The sequence below is a fragment of the Mastomys coucha genome, unplaced genomic scaffold (assembly GCF_008632895.1).
Source record: "Mastomys coucha isolate ucsf_1 unplaced genomic scaffold, UCSF_Mcou_1 pScaffold18, whole genome shotgun sequence".
NCBI classification, from domain to species: Eukaryota; Metazoa; Chordata; class Mammalia; order Rodentia; family Muridae; genus Mastomys; species Mastomys coucha.
Genome location: NW_022196900.1, coordinates 29,909,938 through 29,918,940, shown reverse-complemented (window position 1 = coordinate 29,918,940; position 9,003 = coordinate 29,909,938). Strand labels below are relative to the sequence as shown.

At 37.9% G+C, this 9,003-nt stretch overlaps 1 long non-coding RNA gene and 1 other non-coding gene across 2 annotated transcripts; one reads left to right on the top strand and one right to left on the bottom strand.

Moving 5' to 3' along the window:
• Window positions 1-501: 501 nt before the first annotated feature.
• Window positions 502-4,171, bottom strand: LOC116095352. Its single transcript, XR_004120564.1, has 2 exons — window positions 4,123-4,171; window positions 502-644 (listed from the first exon to the last, which is right to left on the bottom strand). It is a non-coding gene; the product is annotated as an uncharacterized LOC116095352 (long non-coding RNA).
• Window positions 4,172-8,531: 4,360 nt separating this feature from the next.
• LOC116097380 lies at window positions 8,532-8,638 on the top strand. The gene has a single exon (XR_004121393.1). It is a non-coding gene; the product is annotated as a U6 spliceosomal RNA (small nuclear RNA).
• The last annotated feature ends 365 nt before the right edge of the window (window positions 8,639-9,003 follow it).

The following is a 9,003-nucleotide window of genomic DNA, read 5'->3' as shown; positions in this document are numbered from 1 at the left end:
TATGTTTTTCTTGGCACTACCACCTTGGAGGTTTGGAGTAGGTTCAAGGCCCTTCTAGTAACACAATATTGATTTCCATCTAATCATTAAAGTTTAAAAAGCAAAGCAAAACAAAACAAAACAAAAAGCTATGGAGTCTAACTATAAACCTTCCAGATGTAGGTAGTACATAAACTTAATAGAACAGGAATGAAATAAATTTCTAAGTTTACAGGTTTTAATCAAATCAAAATGAGCCAGTTATACACTTCTGCTATTTTTTTTTTTAAAGAAATATTTTTTGGCTTTTTGGAGGGAGCAGGTTATCACTCTTGGATACTTTGTACTAGGGGTTCTTAACAATTTTCTACTTGTACCCTTTTTTAGCACGAGAAAATTTTAAATGAACTTATGCATATATATGTATAAAATAGATAAACATTTTAAAAAATCATTGGTGACAAATAATAAAGGAACTTTTTTTTAACTATACTTGTACCATTTAAGAAAGATGGAGGTAAATTTGCATGATAATGAAATGTATTTGTTTTCATTTTTACGGAAAGAGTTAGACCTTGGCTGAGTATTTAAACTAAGGATGTGCAGCATCTTCAGTAGTCGACTGATGTTTTGATTGTACAATTGTTAACATGAATACCACCACTCTGCAGAAAAATAAAACATAAATGAACAAAAGTATATTTAGGACCATTACAGAAATTGTTAGAAATTCTATCCTAATTGGAAGCCAAAATTCAATGAAATTTTCTTAATAGAACTGTATCAGTAACTCAGACAACATATTTTAAAATCAAAGATTCCAAGACAATAAAGTCCAAAGATATTTTCCTTTGATTCATGGTAGAAAAATGATTCTAGGAAAGTACTGCCTTTATTTTTTGGTAGTTAAACACTTTTCTTTCTGAAGGAGAAGAAAATGTCAGTATACAGTAAAAACATTACAATTTACAGAAAGCATTTATCTTGAGTATCAAATGTCATAGGCTAAGTAAACTATTCTTGTATGTGTCTAGATCCAAGGCTGCAGTGATGTCACATGAGCATCAACAGATTAATTATACATGTGACTTTGAATTAATTTTATATTATTCAAAATATTTACAGTGTTGTCAGGCATTTTACAAACCTAGATCTATTTATAGAACCATATTAGGACATTCAGTTTAAGAAACCAGGCTTGACTTCTAGAATATCTGCTATCTAATGGTTGAATTGTAAAGTAGCACCTTAGTTACTTTAACTTATCTTCCTCTAACTAGCCTAACATCAGTCAAACATCCCAGAGAGAGTGAGGCAGCTCTGACTCTTTTGTTTGCTCTTGGGGGGCCTTTTTCTCCTGATGGGTAGCCTTATCCATCTTGATATGAGAATTTGTTCTAGATATATTACATCTTGTTTTTGCTGTGTTCAGTTGATACTCCTGGAAGGCCTGTTGTTTTTCTGAAGGGAAATGAAGGATCAGTGTTATAGGATTGAGGGCATCTGCTCTACCACCGGGCATGGTTGCTTGGGGAGGCAGAACACAGGGAGTTTGACTGCATTTATCCCACACCACCACTGGAGAGGGTGCTGGGTTGTACAAAAGTGCCAAGACATTACTCTGGGTTTGGCAAAGCACATTCTGAGATGTGGGAAAGCCTGAGGTGGTTTGGATGTTCCCAGGCCTGTGACAAGGCTGGGGCTGTGGTGTTCTCAGGCTCCTGGGCATCCAGGCACCTTTGGGAGTCACAGAAGAGCAGAGAATGAATTGGGAGAAGGGAAACAAGGGCTGCATCTAGCCCAGGGTGATGAAGGGAAGGGGAGCTCTGGCTAGTCCCAGCAGGTAGGTTTGGTGGCAGTTGTAGCTGGGTGCACAGAAAGACCTTCTATGGAAGATTAGTCTGTGGCTCTGTAGGCAAAGGCCTTTTCCTTGACTCCTACCAGGGATCTCTATGAAAAGAGATAGTCTGTAGTTCCAAACAGTTTATTGTCATGGCAGAAAGTGGATGTGTAAAACCATACCCCACTTCTCAGGGTAGACCTGAGATTAAGTAACTTTTGCAGGGAGGAATGTCTGGGAAGGAAAGCATATTGGCTAAGCCTTCTGGGTTTCTAGGTACCTCATTAGCTTGGAGAACCCTGTGTTGAGCCTACACAACCATAAGTCACGCCTCTTATATGTGAAAAGCATGGCATATGTTCCAAGTCAGAAGTCTGGCAGGGACCTGGGAGTCACCTAAACCTCAGCTGTGTGCCCACTGAGTCACCAGGTCTCGACCTGATCTACCTTACCAGATTTCCTGGCATGGTATTAAGTCCCACATCAGTGGATAGGGGTGGGTGGGTGCATTGGAAGGCAATGAGAATGGAAGGAAGGGACAAAATGTATGAGAGAAGAATTTAAAAAGAAATCCAAGAGAGATGACTTGGTCAAGTTTATGTATTAGGAACTAGGCTACAGCATCTATTCTATATTCCTCCTGCCCAGCCATCATAGACTTCATTAGAGAAAAGTATCTTTGGAACCATCTGTTTTAGAGATTCATTTGTTCATTTACATGTTCCTTTATACTTACCTATTTATTTTACATGCTTTATTAAAGTATAATTGCATCACCTATCACTTTTCCCTTTCCTCCCTTCAGCTGCTCTCATGTACCCTCTTATTAATTGAATACATGTTGTAGTATTATTTAATGTCTGGTCTAAAACTATTCTGTATTAAGTACAGTTGATATGTTTCAATTATCTGCAGAGCAAAATGAAATTTTCTACTGTCAATCTGTCTAGTCACAAATATACTCTGTCCTCTAGAGTCTGTAATGTATTCCTCTCTAATCTCACATTCTCCTCTCCACCACCTAAAATTGATTATTCTAGTCATTCACCATTTCTGGGATTTTTCCACCCTCTCCCGTGTATCTCCTCTATTACTACCCATGTGACTGATTATTATATTTTGTCTCAACTTATATGAAAAAAATGTTCTGTAGAACAGTTTTCTGGGTCTGAAAATATGGCTGATGTCTTCTCTTTTACCTTATAGTTCCAGTTAATATTAGTGTGTCAAAACTATTTAACTTACAATGCTATAATTTCTGCTTTCTTGAGTTATTTTTTCCTATCAGATTGTAAGATTCCTGAGTATAATCTCATTTTATATTTCCTTAGGTCTTCCTTAAACTCCATATGGGGCTTATAAATTGAAGGTGCTTAAAATACCTATTTAATGGATGAGTGGGTAGTTTCAGTGCTGTTCTAGCAAAGGGTAATAAATCATATCCCTTGCTTAAGAGTCCAGTGGGTAAAACTGCATGTAAACAGAATAATTGTAAAGCACTATGATAATTGATAAGAAGGAGTCCGAGTGATTCAGGAGATAATAGCTGGCTATTTCTCAGAGAAAGGGCAGGGAAGGATGAATATGTTCTACCTCAGGGTAAAAATTCACCATCATGAATAGAGGCATTGCATTCTTTGCTTGAAAGTGTGCTCTAGTACCTGATTCTTGTACCAGAGCATGCTTTGATCCACACTGAAGTTGTATTCCTAAATGCTGTCTTCTTATGAGGTCATGTTTCACTTCTGTAATAATCTTTCTATAATCGGTAATAGGAGGTTTATTTATCAATTCTTATGCAATCTTTGCTCATCCTGTACAAACTACTCTTTTCCTGATTGTCACCTGTACTCTTGAGTTTGTACTTCCCACAATGTCCAGACCAGAAACCCCTACTTCACACAGGCTTCAGACGCTCTTGGGGGCATTTTACTACAGTGTGTTCTTTACTTGGCTGTCTCTTTAGTTTTCCTTCATTCTATATGGTTATATGAGAAGACATAAGATCAAAGAGACCAAACATGGAAGTTCATTTTTAAACATGTGTTTATATTTTGTCTCCAAAGTAATCCATGCCCTTGAGACTTAATGGACTGAATTTGTCCCAATCATGAAAAGGCATATTTAAGATATTACAGATTATGATTGTGGGTTTTCATTACTTTGATAAAAATAACACAGACAAGTGCACAGGGTTTGATTTGTGAATACTTTGTTTGTTTTTGAATTAAATCCAGGCTGCTGTGGTTTGAATACAAAGTATCTACCAAACTCCAGAAGGGAATTAGGAAGGAGAATCCTACCTGGCTATCATTGCACTAGAAAACGATTCTTCAGATTATTTCCAGAGTGTGCTCTGAAAAAAAAAAGGTATTTCTTTTCAATATTTAAGGGTCAACTGCTTTACTATCATTTGTAATACACTCAGTGTTCTAAGGATATTTTCTGTTCCAGGACTCTATATGAAGTTTCAAAACACAGAGACATTATATATATCTTAGAGAAAGAGACAAGCATTTTTAAATATTCATCTCCCCAATATAATGTATTTATGACAATTAGAAATTTTGCATAGGATATCATGAAACATGTCACTTTGTATGTAAGAGTACCTGTCTACATTGAAAAGGAAATAAGAGCTGAGGGTTATACAGGTGAAGAGGAGACAGAGTTGCTTTATGAAATAGAAAGCACAATACCAAACTGATAACAAAGAAGCAGTAAGGTTTTCCTGTGTATGAGTGTGTTAGTGTAAAATATTAATAATATAAGACAATACAATGAGAATAAAAACAATGTTGCTTAATGGAATGTAAGATGATGCTGGCAGCTTGTTAATGGAAGATCTTCCAAAGCAAGTAACTGAACTGGGGATACAGCTCAGTCAGTGTACTGCTATGGTGTGTAAAACCTTTTGTGTTAGTTACTTTTCTGTTTGCTGCAACCAAAACACCAATAAAACTAAAGCAACTTAAAGAAAGGATGTTTGATTCTGGATTGTAGGTCCAGAGAAATACAATCCATATGGCAATCTGTCATTGCATCCACAGTTAGGAAAATAGAGATTGTACAATAAAGGTGACAAGATTACAAAATCTCAAGACCAATGCCAGACATCTACTTCTTCTAGTCAGGTTCCACTTCCTAAAATTTCCACATCTTCAATGAACCATTAACTTAGGCTAATTGCTAGTTAGGACCAAACATCCAAATACTTGAACCTATGGGAGTAATTTCACATAGAAACCGCAACACCCTGGGTTGAATCCTAGGATTGTAAAACAAACAGATAAGCATTTAAGAAGTAAAATTAACTGTGTTTGCCTTTCTTCTTTAAACCAAAGGTAAAGTAGATCCATTGAGAAGTTGTAAGTACTAAGATACATAGGCAGATTTGTTATATAAATGTAGCTGTACAGAGAGACTTAAATTAAGCCCACATCTCATTTTCTTTCTTCTGTGACTTTAAAAGCCCACATTGTCCTAGAATTAATATGATCTACACCTAGTCTCCACATCCCTATGGCTGTTTTCCCTCCTCCTAGGAGAAGAACAGCTGGTCATCATCCTACATGAAAACTATTCTTGAGATGTTTCCCAAAATGTGTTCTATGTCTCATTCAAATTGGATTTATTCTTGTTTTCACAAGCAGCGCCCTAGTTAGCTGTTCCATCAGAGGTGTCATGATGGACACATTGCAGTCTCAGGAGCTTTGATGCGATAGATGGTAAGTTGCACTGGATCATTTTCCCTTTGGAACTGATTGCAATCACTACTCTGGCTAACCAATCAGTTAGAGTTATTTCCACCACTGCCTCCTTATGTTTTGAAATATCCACACAACTCTGTTAGTTTTACAAGAAATTTTATCACTACCTTTATTGGAAAGCTTTCATAGGGAGACAAGATACAACATTATACCCATTTTACAGCTGAAGAACAAGAGAAATAATGTCATCAGGGATGATAGAATAGTGAGAAGAATGGATTATGGAGTTGGGCACCAAAGTTGTTTTATCCCATTGGAATGTTTGTAAACTGAATATGAAGTTCACTCATACACAACAAAAGAAAAGATATTTCATCCTGTGAATATGTATTTATTATACACACATACACTTGGGCAGGAAAGATTACAAAGAACTCCTATGATTGAGTGATGGAGCAGATTTTCAGTGAGGTCAGACAAGAGGTCCTCTACATTCTTTTGGGTCACAGGTCAGATGATAGCCAGAAAACCATGCCAGTAAGTCTAAGAAGAGGCAAAATACTTACTCTGTTATCCCAAATTGCCAAAGACTCTATGTTAAAAGTACTGCAGGATAAGACTTTAATTTCCTCCACCAACAATTCTACTTTTCAATTAACATGTCAGGAAGAAAGAACAGACAGTCCTCTGATAACGATGTCAGCACTTGGTGATATTTGTTAATATTAGCTGATGGCCAGCTTTCTTTTACCCAAGAGAGACTGAGAGAAGTCCACATCCACATTCATCCCTCTTACTTACCCCTCCCCAATCATTTTCCTTGGATAAAAATAAAATGTGACTTTCCTCCCAAGTAATTGATGTTCTGTCTCATTCCTTGAAGTAATGTGGGCTTAGCAAAGGAGACAGTGTCTCATCTTAACTGTTCTTGGATCTAATGAAATACCTCATGGTTAACATGTTTAAAAGACAAAAATGAGGAGGGACCATAAGGACCTATACTCCACACTTGCCCAGCACTGACCCCATGTACTGATTCTTTTAGTTACAGAGTAGAAATAGGGGAGTGTGATTGAGGAAAGAGAAACCAATGTGCAACACTAGTCATTTGCTCAATTGCTTTTGTCCTGACCCATCTTCTCACGAATCCATTGTTCAGTTAGTTTTACATTCATGCATTTGTGTATGAAAATTATTTCTTTATTTTCTTTGATTATCAACATCTTAAACCTTAATAGTTTAAAGAAAGAAAATGTGGGATAGGTAGGAGTTCATGTCTCCAGGAGCTAAAACATTCTTATAGGTTGAATTGTACCATTTCGATACTAATGTGTTAAAGTGTTAGCCCTGAAAACTTCAGAATACAGTACTGTTTTATGTTATGTTATGTTATGACCCATATTAAAATAAAACAAACTAAAACAGAAACTCAGAAAGCCTTAAATGAAACCTGCTTACTGTACTATTTCTCTCTACTACATGTCTTCATTTTGATTTCCACAGCAAGGAGTTGAGGGACCCAAACTCTCTCCAGTTTGTTTTTTCTTTTTGGCTTCTCTGCCCTTCTGGTGTGCGTGTGTGCCCACAAGCATGCCTGTGTGTTTGGATAGGTACATTTGTGAAGGGCAAATGCCTGTGGTCATGTGCTGGTAGAATCTCTCAGAGAACATCCATACCAGGCTCCTGTTAGCAAGTGCTTCTTGGCATCAGTGTCCAGGTTTGGTGTCTGTAGGTGGGGAGGTTCCCTAAGTGGGGTCATCTCTGGATGGCCTTTCACTCAGTCTCTGTTCATCTCAGGGATCCCAGGGAAAGAACTAGGGGAAGGACTGAAGGAGCTGAAGAGAAGTAAGAACAATATCAACTAACCGGACCACACAGAGCTCCCAGGGACTAAACCACCAACAAATAGTATACATGGAGGGATCCATGGCTCCAGATACATATGTAGCAGAGGATGGCCTTATATGACGTCAAAGGAAGGGGAGGTCCTTGGTCCTGTGTAGGTTTGATGCCCCAGTTTAGGGGAATCAGCAGTGATGTGGGCATGGGTGAGTGTGTGGAGGACCAAACCCATAGAGGCAAATGGGAGGTGGGTAAGGGCAGATGGGATGGGGGGATTGTGGAGGGGCAACTAGGAAGAAGGATATCATTTGAAATATAAATAGATAGAGTGACTAATTTAAAAAACATTGTTTTGGAGCATACCCTCATGGTGAGTCCTGTAATTGCATCTACTCAAGAATCTTAGGCAAAGGGGTTACAAATTCAAGGTTTATCGGGACTGCAGAAAAATTCAAGAGCAGCTAAAGGAAACGGGAAAAAGTCATAAAATTGGACTGGGGGATATAGTTTTGTAGTGGAGTGCTTGCTGCTATAGCATATGTGAGGTCCTGAGTTGAGGCTTCAGTACCACATTTTTTTTAAATGAACTATTGTACAATTTCATTCTCTTTTGGACTGTAAGTTCATTAAAGAGATACACCACACGGGTTCACTGTGGTCCACAGTGTTTTCTTATTTCCCTAGCACAGTGTCAAATGCTTATACCTAACCCAGTGGCAGATAGATACTGGTGCCTTGTTGTCTTAATTGAGGGCTGTATTTCACACTCCACATACAACTCCCGAAACATATACTCTATGACCTTGTATACAACCTCTTGGTACTTACTTGGGTTGAGCTTATAAATGGGAAAGGATTGCTTGATTCTTTATCTTTTGTTTTGATTCTTTATCTTAATTACTGATCTCTTTATGTTTTTCTATGCTTATAATATTATATTATAAACCCAAAATGCCAGCATGCAAATACTTCTCCATAGTGAGTGAACATTTAACACAAATATTGGAGAAGTGACAAATGGCCTCATTATTCCTTATATCTTACAAAGACAGCTTAGAGAAAGACATCATTTTCTGTGCTTACTAAGTGAGAAAATAGATACTCACATTGGTCTGGATGTGGCCTGAGATCACAGGATAACCACATTAGAAACCCAAACCGTGCTCGCTTCGGCAGCACATATACTAAAATTGGAACGATACAGAGAAGATTAGCATGGCCCCTGCGCAAGGATGACACGCAAATTCGTGAAGCGTTCCATATTTTTTGGAGAAACATATGAAGATTTTGATACCAGGATCCTTGAGGTAAGAAACGTTTTCAATATGACAGCAAAAGAGGGAAGAAAGAAGTCGGTCCGAGTCCTGGTTGCTGTTGGGAATGGAAGTGGGGCTGCAGGTTTTGCTATTGGGAAAGCCGCTGACCGGGCCGACGCTTTGAGAAAGGCAAAGAACCGAGCGATTCATTACTTGTATTACATAGAACAATATGAAGGACATACAATATTCCATGATATTTCATTAAGATTCAAAAGGACACAGATCTGGATGAAGAAACAACCCAGAGGTTATGGCCTCCGCTGCCACAGGGCCATTATCACCATCTGCCGCCTCATCGGCATCAAGGACATGT